Source organism: Nicotiana tabacum, chromosome 2, assembly GCF_000715075.1.
Source record: "Nicotiana tabacum cultivar K326 chromosome 2, ASM71507v2, whole genome shotgun sequence".
NCBI classification, from domain to species: Eukaryota; Viridiplantae; Streptophyta; class Magnoliopsida; order Solanales; family Solanaceae; genus Nicotiana; species Nicotiana tabacum.
This window is the reverse complement of record NC_134081.1, coordinates 122,703,037-122,720,865: the sequence shown is the minus strand read 5'-3', so window position 1 is coordinate 122,720,865 and position 17,829 is coordinate 122,703,037. Positions and strand designations below refer to the sequence as shown.

The 17,829-nt window shown below is 41.8% G+C and overlaps 1 pseudogene; it reads right to left on the bottom strand.

Annotated features, from left to right (window-relative positions):
- Positions 1 to 1,082: 1,082 nt before the first annotated feature.
- LOC142168749 (zeatin O-glucosyltransferase-like) overlaps positions 1,083 to 17,829 on the bottom strand; it is a 28,828-nt pseudogene continuing 12,081 nt past the window's right edge.

Sequence of the window (17,829 nt, the reverse complement as noted above, 5' to 3'; positions counted from 1 at the left end):
GATCTTCATTTGTTTTGATGTGGAGGGCACTGCCACCATATGGCAAAATTAACCAAAAAAAAATAAAAAAATTAGAAATACATAAACTTTTGCACCTATTAATAGGATAAAAGAGAATAGTGTTGAGGTTTTGTTTTTAAGATGAAATATTCTTAAAATGAGGGTGAATGGGAAATGGAGGGAAAATGAAATTTTGAGTAAAATTTTAAGTTTCCCCCTCTTGACAATGAGACATTGTCCCATATTGGAAGAGGAAGACATTTTTGGTGGGTATATATATAATTGCTCTTCTTGTAACTCTTAAAGAGTTAAGAAGAAAGCAAGCCTCGCGCCGTCGTCGTCGTCGCTCGCTCGGCTTCGGCTTCGGCTTCGGCTTCGGCTTCACATGAAGTGCTTGCTCCACAAACAAGCTAATGCTTGCTCCACAATGGAGGGTGGACGTTTGGTCTTCTTCAACATTTTTGCTGCTATATATATGCAGCAGATGTTGAAGAAAGACACTCAATACACAACGCACAAGAAACAAACTGAAAATCGCTCAACATATTTGGCTATACATTGCACTGCTTCCTCTCAGCATTTCCATACGATTTTCTGAGTTTATACTCCTTCGTTCTGCATTGTTTTTAACTTCAAACAAAGCAACTGTAAGTGTGATTTGCTACCGAACTTTGTGTTCGCTGAAACACTGGGGTTTGAAGTACTGCTACACCAGTGTGTTATTCGTTCTATCCTGGGAGGAAATAATCTATTACCTTGGGTACTAGGAGGGGATTAAATTCCTTAAGGAAACACTGTGAATTCAGTGGGCTCGAATTTATTATTGTTTCATAACGTTAACTTATATTTTACAGAATTATTATTTACAAATACAATAATATTGGCGGGAATAACAAATAGTTTTCATCTTTGAAGTAATTAGGTTCCGATAAATACACCATTATATTGGACAAAACAAAAGGATTGACACGTGCGAGCTTATAAGTTATTCAACTTTGAAATCATACATTTTAACGTTACTTATTCAAGATAATTCAACAAAAGAGATTTTTCAGCATCATCTTTAAAAAATGACCAGTTAATTATCTGGTGATGTGAGCAATGAAAGACTCAGTTTGCTTCTTAGTGGCGCCACCATCTTTCACAGACATCTTGATAGCTTGGCTCAACTCTATCGCTCTCTGCCTCATCTCTTCTCCTTCAATGGAAGTCATTAAAGTTCTCACTCCTTTTTCAATTGTATTTGCTTTCACCAATTCATCTATGATGTTTTAACTTTAATACCACACAAGAGGGGTGATTTGTGTGGTGTCCAATTTTTCGCATGCACAGATTATATAAGAACCTGGTTCTTCTATGTGTTCCTTATTCTACTGTTGCGGAATAATAAATGCAGAAATTAAAGAACACAAGTATTTTACGTGGAAAATACCTTACTCAAAAGGTGAAAAAACCACGACCTACTTTCCAGTAGGATTTTTCCAAACTCTCCACTAAATCATTGAGCCAAAAACTGCATTTACAAAATACTTTTGTAAACCTAGGATTAACTCTAATCCCGTTGTGGCAACCAACCTCTAACTGTTGCGACAACTTCAAGTTAACTCTAGCTTGAATACTGTGAGTACCTATTACAATTGCCTCTAGATAAAGCTGAAAGGTACAATATGTAAACACCTACTACAATTGATCTACAAAAAGACAGACACTTGGAGTTGGTTCTTCTATCTGGTTCATGTAGCTTCAGGTTCGCACACTTGAATCACACACGAGCTGCTTGCAAAATGCCTTGCTATTTTGCTCTCAATTCACGTTTAACTTCTGCTTTTTGTGCGTCTCCTTTAGAATGAGAATATCCTGCGATTTATAGAGTTAGTAGAGTAGAAAATAACTAGAGTTCTAATGCTACTCTTCCTTGGTGGAAGAGTTCTAGTTAATCTCAACTCCTAACTCTTTCCTTATCTTGGATAATGTTCTCGTTGAGTAAGGAGTCCTTCTCCTTATTAATTATGCAATCTTTTCGATTAGGAGATATCTATTATTATGCCAGATTTCGTTTATATCCTGCACTTGCATCTCACGTGCTTTGAATCTGCCTGTGTCTATGCCTACCAGTGATGGACCTTGATGGACCTGGTTCATCCCTGAGTTCCTTTGTCAATCTTCAAAACTATCCTTTACTTGGTTGGGCCAACAAATTCCCCCTTTTTGATGATGACAAACTCTGTGCTTCCATAAGCTTAGGCCCTGTTTTAACTTAGCTCAACATCAACACAATGTTAGAAATATTTTTCCTTCTTATCACTTATCATCAAGGACCAGGTTCATTAGGTTATAGACATCACTGTTCAAAGGGTAAAGCACAACCTTTTTTTCCCCTTTTGGCATCATCGAAAAGTTGCCTAAAAATGTGAGATAACCAGATTTTAAAACTTACTCATGGCCACTAGGCTACTTCAAATGCAATCATGAATTAATCATCATAGATCAAGCTAAGAATTTTAACCATCAAAGAAATATAAACAAACAGTTAGAACAAAAACAGTGAATTTCATTGATGATTGATACGATTCTTCCATAAAGCATAAAAAGAAATAAAAATACTGAAAACATGAGCAAACAAAACATCCCAAACTGGGTCACTGAAAGGTTGGGCTAGGAGTTTAAGGTTTGGAAGAACTAAGTGCTTGGTTTTTTTCTTGGAGGAGTTTCAGCATATCCTGAAGAATGCCATCATTCTTCTCATTTTCTCTTGCCAGCTCAGTTCTGAGAGCATCTCTCTCAATCTCCACCTCAGCCAATATTTTCTTTAGCCTCTCAATCTCAGCATCCTTAGCCCCACTTTCTTGCACTAAGGCTCGCACTTTGCTATTCACTGGTACCTTCTTAGATGAACCAGATTCTTTAGGAGTGACATGGACTTCATAGTCACAAGCAGGCAGAGTATTTGCCCCAAAATGATCCTTGTTTGTACCAACCTCCCTTTTTTCTTTGGATTATAACTTTCAGTCACTCTCTTCAGTAGGTCTGCGAGAGTTTCCTGTTCAGATGAAACAAGTTCATCTATATTTTTTCCAAGTTGAACCAGCCCTTCAGCGGCTTCGCCAAACCCACTTCCCCCTGTTTTCTTTACACTTTCCTCTACTCCAGCAAAATTTTCTCCCCAAATAACCATTGCACCTGTATCTTTGATTAAACTCACAGGAGTGGGTGAAGAATCAACCACTCTTTTACCCTTTCCCCTCACAGCACTTCGAACACCCTTGCTCTCTTTTTCTTTTTCTTTTTTATTTTTATCACCAATTCCTCCAGACTCTGTAGTTTCAACACCTGCTTTAGACCCTACTAGTACAAACCTATTCTCCAAATTTGTTCTCTCCCTGCAACAACCTTTCGAGCAAGCATCGTTACTCTTTTCTTAGAGGTCGGGGTGGTGGAAGGGATGATAGTTGGTGTGGAAGTCTAATCAAACTGAATTTCAGTTTTGAAAAGACTTTGGAGTGTATCCCTAGAATCTAGGTACTTCAATTCGGTTGGGACTCTTTTGAACAGAACTGATTCACTTGTAACGGATAATTCCAAAAGGAGTTTGGAATTAAGTAGGACTCTGCTCATGATCCAAATATTATTATTTCAAATTATGCAGAATGTAGAAAACATACCGTGTTATCTTGATGAACCAGGTTCTTCACTGAGAATACTCTTGTGTAAGTCTAAATTTGTCAAAATAGAGAAAATATCATTAGAGATTAATGAGTCATTTTAACACATGGCACCAGAGTATACTATTGAAAGTATGAGACTGAGCAAAAATTAATCTAATTATGTACACAATTTTCAGATTTTCTAACCAAATTTTGTTTTAATTTTTTTTTCATTGTGTACTCTGAACTGGTCCTTTTAGGTGATCTTAATCATCCCTAATTCTAACCTGTTCCTTTCAAAGTGATCTCTACTTAGGACTTTTGTGAAGATGTCAGCTATTTACTTGTCAATAGCACAAAATTTCACAGTGATCAACCCCTTTTCATAGTTTTCCCTCAAAAAGTGATGCCTAACATCTATATGCTTAGTTCTCTTGTGGTGAACTGGGTTCTTAGTCATACTAATAGCACTAGTGTTATCACAAAAAATAGAAATACAACCAACATCAATTCCAAAGTCCTTTAATTGATTTTTCATCCACAACAATTGAGCACAACATGAAGCAGCAACAACATACTCAGCTTTAGCAGTAGATAAGGCCACTGGATTTTGCTTTTTGGTGGCCCAAGACACAAGACATGAGCCAATAAAGTGTGCCATACCTGAGGTGCTCTTTCTATCCACAAGAAAACCTACATAATCAACATCAGCATATCCCACAAGATTGAAATTACTACCTTTTGGATACTAAAGACAAAGATTATTGGTGCTTTTTAGATATCTCAAAATTCTTTTGACAGCAGTCAAGTGAGACTCTTTCAGATTTGCTTGAAATCTTGCACAAAGGTCTACACTAAAAATAATATCAGGTCTACTAGCAGTGAGATACAACAATGAGCCGATCATTCCCCTACACAACTTTTGATCGACAGATGAACCAGGTTCATCCATATCCAACTTTGTAGCTATTGCAATATGAGTGTCAATTACTTTGGAATCTTCCATTTTAAATCTTCTAAGCAACTCTTTTACATACTTCTGCTGATGGATCATAGTTCTATTTGAATTTTGTTTAATTTGTAAGCCTAAAAAGAAATTAAGCTCACCCATCATACTCATTTCAAATTCACTCCCCATTAGTTTAGCAAAATCTTTACTTAACTTATCAGTAGTTGCTCCAAAGATTATATCATCAACATATATCTGAACTACCAAGAGATCTTTACCTTTTTCTTTCAAGAACAAAATATTTTCGATTTTACCTCTCTTGTAGTCATGCTCAAGCAAAAACTTTGATAATCTTTCATACTATGCTCTTGGCGCCTGCTTGAGCCCATACAGTGCTTTGTCAAGTTTGTACACATGATCAGGACTCTCCTTGCTTTCAAACCCTGGAGGTTGCTTGACAAACACTTCTTCCTTTAGATAGCCATTGAGGAAGGCACTCTTGACATCCATCTGGTGGAGGGTGAATTCCATATAAGCAGAAAAGGCTATGAGAAGTCTTATTGCTTCCAACCTTGCAACTGGAGCAAAGGTTTCATCATAGTCTATGCCCTCCTCTTGGATGTATCCTTGAACCACCAATCTTTCCTTGTTCCTTGTAACGGTTCCATCTTCATCAAGTTTATTTCTGAAGACCCATTTTGTGCCAATTACTGATCTGTCCAAGGGTCTTGGCACCAGATGCCAAACTTGACTCCTTTCAAATTGGTTGAGTTCATCTTGCATTGCATTTACCCAGTCTCCATCCTGCAAAGCCTCAGCAACATTTTTAGGTTCAATAAGAGATAAGAAAGCATCAAAAGCACAAAGATTCTTTAATGAAGATCTAGTTTTGATTCCAGAGGTTGGATCAGTAATTATGTTCTCAATGGGATGAGAACTTTTATACTTGTAAGGTTTCACAACCAACTGGTTTCCCCTTGATGTTCTTTCAATGCTTTGTTGTTGTGGAACAGGTTCATGTACAGGTTCCACTGAAGTTTGAGAATTGTTTTGTTCTATTCCCCATGTCATGTTGCCGGGGGTAGATGAACCTGGTCCATCACCTATTCCTTCCTCCAGAGATGCTTCAGTCTGGGCTGTGGTTTCATTTAAGTGTTTAACCAGCCCTATTACTTCATCATCCTGTTCCTGTCTCTCAGAAAGAATCTTAGTTTCATCATAAACCACATGTACACTTTCTTCAATACACATAGTTCTTTTGTTATAAAATTTATAAGCTTTACTATGTGAAGAATATCCCAAGAATACTCCCTCATCACTTCTGGGATCAAACTTACCTTGGGAGTCCTTACCATTGTTGTGCACAAAGCACTTGCATCCAAATGCCCTAAGATGGGATATGTTTGGTTTTATCCCTTTAAGTAACTCATAGGGAGTCTTCTCTACTAGAGGTCTTTTCATGCACCTATTTATGATATAGCATGCAATATTTACAGCTTCTGCCCAGAAGCTATGTGGCAACTTACTGGAAAGAAGCATAGTCCTAGCGATATATTCAAGAGTCCTATTCTTTCTTTCAACTACTCCATTTTGTTGTGGAGTTCTAGGGGCAGAAAAATTATGATCTATGCCATGCACATCATAAAATTCAGCAAATTTAGCATTTTCAAATTCAGTACCATGATCAGACCTAATTGATGCAAGTTGATTTCCTAATAGTTTCTGAGTTTTTCTAACAAAGGAAGTGAACATGTCAAATGCTTCATCTTTAGATGTTAAAAACAATGTCCAGGTAAACCTAGAATAATCATCAACAAGCACCATCACATATATCTTACCACCTCTACTTAATGTTCTCATTGGGCCATAGAGATCCATATGAACCAGTTCCATCGTTCTGGTGGTACTTACCACTTTCTTGCATTTAAAAGAGGATCTTACCTGCTTCCCCCTTGCACAAGCCTCACAAACTTTGTCTTCCTTGAACTTAATATTAGGCAGTCCTATCACCAACTCCTTGGAGACTAATTTTTTGAGTTGACTTAGACTTGCATGTCCAAGCCTCTTATGCCAAATAAGGGGATCACTATCCAGCACACTTAAGCAAGTTAGTTCATTCTCTGAGAGTGTGGACATTCTATAATATATATATATATATATATATATATATATATATATATATATATATATATATATATATATTATTCACTCTTTTACCCTGCAAAATAATCTTGTCAGTGATAAGATTTATCACAAAACATTTAGTAGAGGTGAATGCTACCAAGTTATCTCTATCACACAATTGTGATACACTGATTAGGCTATACTTCAAGTCGTCTATAAAGTAAACATTCTCAATGGAATGAGAGTCATCCTTACCTACCTTACCAACCCCAATGATTTCACCTTTTTTTCCATTTCTAAATGAGACATTTCCTCCTTTGAGGTCCTCAAGTGAAAGGAACTGGTCTTTGTTTCATGTCATATGCTTTGAGCAGCCACTGTCCATGTACTATATTTGGTTGCTCCCCTTCACTTGAACCTACAAAAGGAAATCAGGGGTTAGTCTTAGGAACCCAAACTAGTTTGGGTCCCTTTCTATAAGCAAAAGGATGAATTAAATTCTTTTTAGCCCAACTTGGTAACCAATTCTTTCCTTGAACAAAATTATTGTTCTTTTGACTGGCCCTTTCTTTTGCGTTATATTCACTTTTATAGTGACCAGTCTTACCGCAGTGAGTACAAATCTTGTTCTCAGGAAGAGTGAGGTACTTGCTTTTAGGATCCCACTTAGATAGCTGATTCCCAAAGCCAAGTCCTCTTCTATTGCTACTGTGATGTTCCTGTAGCCATGATAAAGCATCGGAGGACCTGTTCCATTTACTAGTTCTGTCTAGTTCATGCTTGACCTTGCCTAGATACTCATTTAGCACTCTTACCTGCTCATCCTTCCTATACAACTCATCTTTCAGTTTGCCTACATTTTCTTCTAAAGTGAGTTGTGTGTAATCAACTGTCTTCTTACTGATTCCTAGTTTTAGTTTTAGATTATCAGGTTTTAACTCAAGAACATTTGCTTCAAATGTATGAACTTGGTTATTCAGAGCAGTGTTTTCACTCACAGTCTCACTAACTATGAGTTCCATGTTCTTACACTTTGCTTTTAAAATCACACAATCTTTAGACAACTGTTCTTTTTCTTTATTTATTACCTCAGATTCATCAATGAAATCTAGCAATAATTAAGAGAGTTTTTCTTTAGACAAAAACTTAATCTTGTCTTTGAGATGAATTATACTTACCTCAAATTCCTTATGAGATTCCCCATATGATTTTCCAATTGCCATAAGTGCTTGTTCATCTCCATCTTCATCATATGATTCCTCATCTGAAATTTCTCCCCAAGCAGCAACTATAGCCTTTGTTGATCCTTTGTTCTTCTTGGGATGAACCTGTTCCTTCTTCCTATTCCTTCGTTCAGATCTTTCCTTCTTCCATTCAATTTCCCATTGAGGGCAGTTTTTGATGTGGTGATCAGTCTTCCCACACTTGTAGCAGCCCTCATTGATCTATTTTTTAGGAGCCCTTGGTTTGTTGTAGCCTCTACTTCTTGAAGAACCCATTCCTCTCATTAGGTACTTCTTGAAGTCCTTTGTGATCTGTCACGACCCAAACTAACCCCTGTCGTGATGGCGCCTATCGTGGAACTAGGCAAGCCGACTCATTTCCAAAACAACCGATATTTTTATTTCAAAGAAAATTTCAATGTTATTTAACATAAAAACCTTCGTAAATGAGTTCAAATCAAAATAAAAGTATGGAAGGAAAAACCCGACATCGGGGTGTCACTAGTCATGAGAATCTACTACAATCTGTCTAACAATATCAAGACTAACTCAGTCTGGAAAATAGCTAAAGGAAGATAAGAGGGAGAAGAGTAGGGCTGTGATCGCCAGACAGCTACCTTGCTATCCCCGAGAAAAATTTACAATCAGAACAATCAACAACCGCTACCGTGTCCAGCTATACCTGGATCTGCACATAAGGTGCAGTGAGTAACGCGAGTACGCCAACACAGTAAGTAAGAACAATAAATAAAGACTGAGCAGTAGTGACGAGCAATAAAGCATATAACATTCATATCAAGAAATCTCAGTAAAATACCACATGCTTTTAAAATCAGGATTTGAATCAAAACATCTCGTTTAAACCTAGTTCCAGTAAAATCATTTAAAGATATTTTTCAACAGTTTTCAAACAAAGGAATAAAGAAAAGGTGAGCAAAAATGATGAAATCATAAACAAGCTCTTGGGTAAAGCATCACTCATATACAGCCCCTCGGGCAAACCTCACAGTCACTCGTGCCACTCAGGCATACCTTACAATTAATCTTTGCCACCCGGACATACCTCACAATCACTCATGCCTCCCAGTCACTCAGCACTTGCACTCAGTAGGTACCTGCGCTCACTGGGGGTGTGTACAGATTCCGGAGGGGCTCCTTCAGCCCAAGCACTATAATCTGCACGGACAACGCATACATCACTCAGGCCCTCGGCCGATATCAAACATGCTGCGGCATGTGGCCCGATCCCATAAATATGAAACATGCTGCGGCGTGCAACCCGATCCCATAAATATCCTCACACTCAGTCATAAACCTCTCAAGCCACTCGGGCATTTTAGTAAAACAGGGCATTCAGCCCAAAACATTTATATGCATCAAAATAGAGTCATAAAACTGAGTTATGTGATAAACAAGTATAAACATGACTGAGTATAGATTTTCAAACAAAAATAGTGAGAGGATAGTAAGAAAAGGTCCCTAAGGGTCCGAATAGCACTAGCACAAGGCCCAAACATGGCATTCAGCCCAATTTACAGAAATTCTTTCTAAAACATATAAGTATCAAATGGTTTCAACAAAGTATGCAACTTTACAGTTGCTACGGGACGGACCAAGTCACAAATCCCCAACAGTGCACGCCCACACGCCCGTCACCTAGCATGTGTGTCACTAAAAATAGTAGAATGATACAAAATCCGGGGTTTCGTACCCTCAAGACTAGATTTACAATCGTTACTTACCTCAAATGCTCTTGCCTATGGACTCGGCCTCCAAATGCTCGGAATCTATTCACAATCAGTACAATACCATCAATACGCGCTAATGGCATGAATTCCATAAGGAATGCTACAAAATTAGACCAAAACCCGAAATTGGCTCAAACTCGGCCCCCGGGCCCACATCTCGAAAATCGACAAAATTTACAAAACTAGAAAGCCCATTCACTCACGAGTCTAACCTTACCAAATTCATCAAAATCAGACATCGTTTGGTCCTTCAAAATCACCTGCACAACTCACTTATCTACCCAGTCTCCGCATCTGCGGCAAACTCGTCGCACCAGCGCTTGCGCACCTGTGCACCTGCGCTTGCGCACCTGTGCACCTGCCCTTGGTGCGCCGCATCTGCGAAGCCTGCCCAGCATCCCCCTTTCTGCATCTGCGCCCCAGGTTTCGCACCTGCGGGCTTGCAGATGCGACCTCCAACTCGCACCTGCGCATCCTGCCTAGCCCAGCATTGCCCGTACCTGTGAACTCCCCACGCGCACCAGTGGCCTTGCACCTGCGACTCTTTCTTCCCCAGGTGCAAAAATAGCAGTAGCTGCAGCTTCAGCTACATTTTTCCAACTTCGACAAATCCGTTAACCACCCGGAATCACCGCGAGGCCCTCGGGACCTCAACCAAAAATATCAACAAGTCATATATCAACATACCAACTTAGTCGAACCTTCGAATCACTCAAAACAACATCAAATCATCAAATTACCCTCGGATTCAAGCCTAAGAACTTCTAAATTTTCAAATTCGGCAACCGATGCCGAAACCAACCAAACCACGTCCGAATAACCTCAAATTTTGTACACACATCACAAATGATACTACAAACCTACACCAACTTTCGGAATTCCATTCTGACCCCGATATCAAATTTTCCACTCCCGACCGAAATCGCCAAATTTCCAATTTCGCCAATTTAAGCTTAATTCTACCACGGACCTCCAAATCACATTCTGGACGCACTCCTAAGTCCAAAATCACCTAACAGAGCTAACAAAACCTTCAGAATTCAAATCCGAGATCGTTTACACATAGGTCAACATTCGGTTGACTTTTCTAACTTAAGTTTCTACTTAAGAGACTAAGTGTCTCAATTCACTCTGAAACCACTCCAGTCCCAAACTAACTAACCCGATATAACATAATATAGCTGAATAACACAACAAGAAGTAGAAATGGGAAAAATGGGGCTTTAACTCTCGAAACGACCAGCCGGGTCGTTACATCCTCCCCCTCTTAAACATCCGTTCGTCCTCGAACGGGTCTAGAAACATACATGGAGTCTCGAATAGGCGTGGATATCTGTTCTGCATCTCCCACTTAGTCTCCTAGGTGGCCTCCTACGCAGGCTGACCTCTCCATTGTACCTTCACTGAAGCTATATCCTTTGACCTTAACCTTCGAACCTGCCGATCCAAAATAGCCACCGGCTCCACATCATAAGTCATATCACCCTCCAACTGAACCGTGCTGAAATCTAAAACATGGCACGGATCTCCAATATACTTCTGGAGCATGGATACATGAAACACTGGATGCACACTCAACAAGCTAGGTGGCAAGGAAAGCTTATAAGCCACCTCCCCAATCCTCTGGAACACCTCAAAAGGCCCAATGAACTGGGGGCTCAACTTGCCCCTCTTCCCAAACCTCATAACACCCTTCATGGGTGATACCTTCAGCAAAACCTTCTGCCCAACCATAAAAGACACATCACAGAGCTTCCTATCCGCGTAGCTCTTCTGCCTAGACTGTGCCGTGCGAACCCGCTCCTGAATAAATTTCACCTTATCTAATGTATCCCGGACCAAGCCTGTACCCAAGAGCCTAGCCTCACCCGGCTCAAACCATCCAACCAGAGATCTATACCTCCTCTCATATAAAGCCTCGTACAGAGCCATCTGAATACTCGACTGATAACTGTTGTTATATGCAAACTCCACGAGTGGCAGAAACTGGTCCCATGAACCCCCAAAGTCAATGACCCAAGCACGCAACATGTCCTCTAATATTTGAATAGTGCGCTCGGACTGCCCGTCCGTCTGAGGGTGAAAAGCTGTGCTCAACTCAACCTAAGTACTCAACTCTCACTGCACGGCCCTCCAAAACTACGATGTGAACTGAGTACCCCTATCTGAAATGATAGAAACTGGGACACCATGCAGACGAACGATCTCTAGGATGTAAATCTCAGCCAACCGCTCTAAAGAGTAAGTAGTACAAACCGGAATGAAGTGCGCGGACTTGGTAAGCCGATCCACAATAACCTAAATAGTATCGAACTTCCTCGAGGTACGTGGGAGCCCAACTACAAAGTCCATGGTGATCCGCTCCCACTTCCACTCCGGAATGTCTAATATCTGAAGCAAGCCACCTGGTCTCTAATGCTCATACTTAACCTGCTGACAGTTGAGACACCGAGCTACAAACGCAACTATATCCTTCTTCATCCGCCTCCACCAATAGTGCTGTCTCAAATCCTGGTACATCTTCGCGGCACCCGGATGGATGGAATACCGTGAGTTGTGGGCCTCCTCAATAATCAACTCCCGAAGCCCATCTACCTTAGGCACACACATCCGGCCCTGCATTCTCAGCACGCCGTCATCACTAATAGTCACATCCCTAGCATCACCTCTCCAAACTATATCCTGAAGAACGAGCAAGTGGGGGTCATCATACTGATGCTCCCTAATACGGTCATAAAGAGAAGACCTAGAGACCATACAAGCCAATACCCGACTAGGATCCGAAATATCCAATTTGATAAGCTGGCCCGCTAAGGCCTGAACATCCAATGCCAAAGGTCTCTCTACTATTGGAAGATATGCTAAACGCCCCAAACTCTCTGCCCGGTGACTCAAAGCATCGGCCACCATATTGGCCTTCCCCGGATGGTATAGAATAGTGATATCATAGTCCTTAAGAAGCTCCAACCATCTCGGCTGATGCTAATTAAGATCCTTCTGCTTTAACAGATACTGCAGAATCCAGTGATCAATATAGATCTCACAATGAACCCCATACAGATAATGGCGCCAAATCTTCAAGGCGTGAACAATGGCTTCCAACTCAAGATCATGGACAAGATAGTTCTTCTCATGGGTCTTGAACTGGCGCGAGGCTTAGGCAATCACCCTACCCTCCTGCATCAAAACACAACCAATGCCTATCCTCGAGGAATCATAATACACGGTGTAGGAACATGAAGCTGATGGCAGAACTAACACTGGTGCTGTAGTCAAAGCAGTCTTGAGCTTCTGAAATCTTACCCCACATTCATCCGACCACCTGAATGGAGCACCCCTTTTGGGTCAATTTGGTCAAGGGAGATGCAATAGATGAAAATCCATCCACAAAGCAACAGTAATACCCCGCCAAACCAAGGAAACTCCTAATCTCCGTGGCTGAGGACGGTCTAGGTCAACTCTGCATCGCCTCTATCTTCTTTGGATCCACCTGAATACCCTCACTGGACACCACGTGTCCCAAGAATGCTACTGAACTGAGCCAAAACTCATACTTGGAGAACTTTGCACAAAGTTTCTCCTCCCTCAATCTTTGTAATACGATCCTCAAATGCTGAGCGTGCTCCTCCTAGCTATGAGAGTACACAGGGATGTCATCAATGAATACAACGACGAATGAGTCCAAATAGGGCTGGAATACACTGTTCATCAAATGCATGAACGCTGCTGGGGCATTGGTCAGCCCAAAAGACATCACCAAGAACTCATAATGGCCATATCGGGCCCTGAAAGCTGTCTTAAGAATATCTGAATCCTGAATCTTCAGCTGGTGATAACCGGACCTCAAATCAATCTTGGAGAACACCCTCGCTCCCTGAAGCTGGTCGAATAAATCATCAATAGGAGGCAAATGATACTTGCTCTTGAGTGTGACCTTGTTCGACTGCCTGTAATTAATACACATTCTCATGGAACCATCCTTCTTCTTCACAAATAGAACCGGTGCACCCTAAGGTGACACACTAGGCCGAATAAATCCCTTATCAAGGAGTTCCTGAAGTTGTTCTTTCAATTCCTTCAACTTCACCGGTGCCATACGATACGGTGGAATAGAAATGGGCTGAGTGCCCGGAACCAAATCAATACCAAAGTCAATATCCCTGTCAGGCGGCATGCCCGACAGGTCTGCAGGAAACACATCCGGAAAATCACGTACCATCGGAATAGAATCAATGACAGGAGTCTCTGCACTAACATCCCTCACAAAAGCCAAATAAGATAGGCAACCCTTCTCAACCATGCGCTGAGCCTTCAAATCTGAAATTACCCTACTTGGTACATAATCTACAGAACCGCTCCACTCAACCCTCGAAATTCCCGGCATAGCCAACATCACCGTCTTAGCGTGACAATCTAGAAAAGCATGACATGGAGATAACCAGTCCATACCCAATATCACATCAAAGTCGACCATACTGAGCAGCAAAAGGTCCACTTGGGTCTCCAGACCCCTAATAGTCACCACACATGACCGATATACGTGGTCCACAATAATAGTATCACCCACAAGAGTAGATACATGTACAGACGAAACTAAAGACTCACGGGGCATATCCAGAAAATGGGCAAAATACGAAGAAACATATGAGTACCTGGAACCAGGGTCAAATAATACTGAGGCATCTCGGTGACAAACTGAGACTGAAGCAATAGCGTCTGGTCTGGCAGGGAGGGCATAAAAACGGGCCTGGCCACCCCCTGATCTGCCTCCCCCTCTAGGGCAACCCCTAGCTGACTGACCTCCACCCCGAGCTGACTGGGCGGGTGGTGAGGTAACTGGTGCTAAAGTCGGAGGCTGACTCCTCTGCTGAGATAGACCTCTATGATGACGAGGACAATACCTCCACATATGACCAAGCTCCCTATACTCAAAACAACTCTCTAGTGCTGGTGGCGGAAACTGAAGGGAACCCCTAGCATAGGGATGACTGGTAGAAGAACCTGGCATGGAAGAGCCCCGAACAGGTGGAGCACAGGGCGAACTCTGAGCTGGAAAGGCACTAAGTGATGAGTGGCCCTGATGAGAACTGTAAGAACCATGGCCAGATGATGCACCCCGATGAAATGGTCGAGCTGATTGAGCCTGTCTGAAATAATGACCTCTACCGTGCTGGAACTGACCCCAAAAAGAGCACCACTGAATCCACCATGGCCATGAGGCCTCTTGGCTTCTCTCTCAACCCTCTCCTGAACGCGAACCATCTCAATCTACCAAGCAATGTCGACAACCTCATCAAAAGTAGCACCCAAAACCCTCTCTCTGGTCATGAGCAACTGTAGCTGATAAGTGAGACCATAAATAAACCTCATGATCCTCTCCCTGTCTGTGGGAACCAACCAGATCGCATGACGGGCCAACTCGTAGAACCACATCTCATATTGTGTCACAGACATATCACCCTGGCGGAGCCGCTCAAATTGTCTATGAAGCTCCTCTCTGCGGGATCGAGGAACGAACTTCTCCAAAAAGACCACGGAGAACTGCTACCAAGTAAGGGGTGCTGCGCCAATAGGCCTACGCCTCTCGTAAGTCTCCCACCATCTGAGTGCAGCCCCAGAAAACTGAAAGGTAATGAATGAGACCCCACAAGTCTCCAAAATACCAGCAGTATGGAGTATCCTCTACCACCTATCCAAAAAGTCCTGAGCATCCTCTCTCTCTGCGCCACTGAAATGTGGTGGCTGGAGTCTCCCAAACCTCTCTAACCTACACAGATCATCCTTAGGCATAGCAGGAACCACATAATCCTAAGAACCGGCTGGGCTGGTGGTGCCTACGATGTCTGAAGTCCCTGAATAACCTGCTCGGGTGTGCGAGCGATGGGAGTCTGAGTGCCTCCCCTGGCCTGAGAAGTGGCTGCGGCCGTCGAGATAGAGACCGCCTGAGCAAGGCCGGTACACGCTATCAGAATCTGAGCCAGGGCCTCCTGAAGGCCTAGAATCACAATAGGCACAGGTGGTGCCTGAGCTGGTGCATCAACAACTGGAACCTGATCCTTATCTGGGATAGCCAGTGGATCTGCAGGTACTGCCCCAGCTGTTGTACAGGCTGCACCTCTGCCCCTACCACGACCTCGGCCTCTCGCGGAACAGGCTAGTGGTACTGGTGGCTGGCCCTCCTGACCGGTAGATGGAGTCCTCACCAGCTTTGAGAGAATGAAACAACAAATGTTTAGTTACTAGAATCAACAGATTCGCAAGACAAGTATTCAAGGATGTGGAGTTTCCTAAAGGTTCTGCAGCCTCTCGAAGATAAGTACATACGTCTCCGTACCGATCCGCTAGACTCTACTAAACCCGCTCATGACTCGTGAGACCTATGTAACCTAGGCTCTGATACCAATCTATCACGACCCAAACTAACCCCTATCGTGATGGCGCCTATCGTGGAACTAGGCAAGCCGACTCATTTCCAAAACAACCAATATTTTTATTTCAAAGAAAATTTCAATGTTATTTAACATAAAAACTTTCGTAAAGGAATTCAAATCAAAATAAAAGTGCAGAAGGAAAATTCCGACATCGGGGTGTCACTAGTCATGAGCATCTACTACAATCTATCTAACAATATCAAGACTAACTCAGTCTGAAAAATAGCAAAATACAACTAAAGGAAGATAAGAGGGAGAAGAGCAGGGCTGCGATCGCCAGGTAGCTACCTTGCTATCCCCGGGAAAAATCTGCAATCAGAACAATCAACAACCTCTATCATGTCCAGCTACACATGGATTTGCACACAAGGTGCGGGGAGTAACGTGAGTATGCCAACTCAGTAAGTAACAACAATAAATAAAGACTGAGTAGTAGTGACGAGCAATAAAGCATATAACGTTCATATCAAAAAATCTCAGTATAATACCACATGCTTTTAAAATCAGGATTTGAATCAAAATATCTCGTTTAAACCCAGTTCCAGTAAAATCATTTAAAGATATTTTTCAACAGTTTTCAAACAGAGGAATAATGCAAAGGTGAGAAAAAAATGATAAAATCATAAGAAGCCCTTCGAGCAAAGCATCACTCATATACAGCCCCTCGAGAAAACCTCACAGTCACTCGTGCCACTCGAGCATACCTCACAATTAATCTTTGCCACTCGGACATACCTCACAATCACTCATGCCTCCCAGTCACTCAGCACTCGGCACTCGCACTCAGTAGGTACCTGCGCTCACTGGGGGTGTGTACAGACTCCGGAGGGGCTCTTTTACCCCAAGCACTATATTAAGCCAAATCATGGCATAAATCACTCAGGCCCTCGGCCGATATCAAACATGCTGCGGCGTGCAGCCCGATCCCATAAATATGAAACATGCTGCGGCGTGCAGCCCGATCCCATAAATATCCTCACACTCAGTCATAAACCTCTCAAGCCACTCGAGCATTTCAGTAAAACAGGGCATTCGGCCCAAAATATTTATATGCATCAAAATAGAGTCATAAAACTGAGTTATGCGATAAACAAGTATAAACATGACTGAGTATAGATTTTCAATCTAAACCAGTGAGAGGATAGTAAGAAAAGGCCCCTAAGGGTCCAAACAACACTAGCACAAGGCCCAGACATGGTATTCAGCCCAATTTACAGAAACTCTATCTAAAACATATAAGTATCATATAGTTTCAACAAAATATGCAACTTTACAATCCTCAAACCGGTCAAATCTCTACCCCACAATGCTCTTGCCTCTGGACTCGGCCTCCAAATGCTCCAAATCTATTCACAATTAGTACACTACCATCAATACGCGCTAATGGAATAAATTTCACAAGAAAAGCTACAAAATTAGACCAAAACTCGAAATTGGCTAACCCGGCCCCCGGGCCCACGTCTCGAAATCCGACAAAATTTATAAAACTAGAAATCCCATTCACTCACGAGGTTAACCATACTAAATTTACCAAAATCCGGCATCGTTTGGTTCTTCAAATCCTTAAATTACTTCTCCAAAAAACCCAAGCCCTAACCCCTCATTTTTCACTAATTACATGATTAAACAACGGGAAATCACTATATATATGAGTATTAGGGCTCAAGTACTTACCTCAATGAAACCCCCCTTGATTCCCTCTTCAAATCT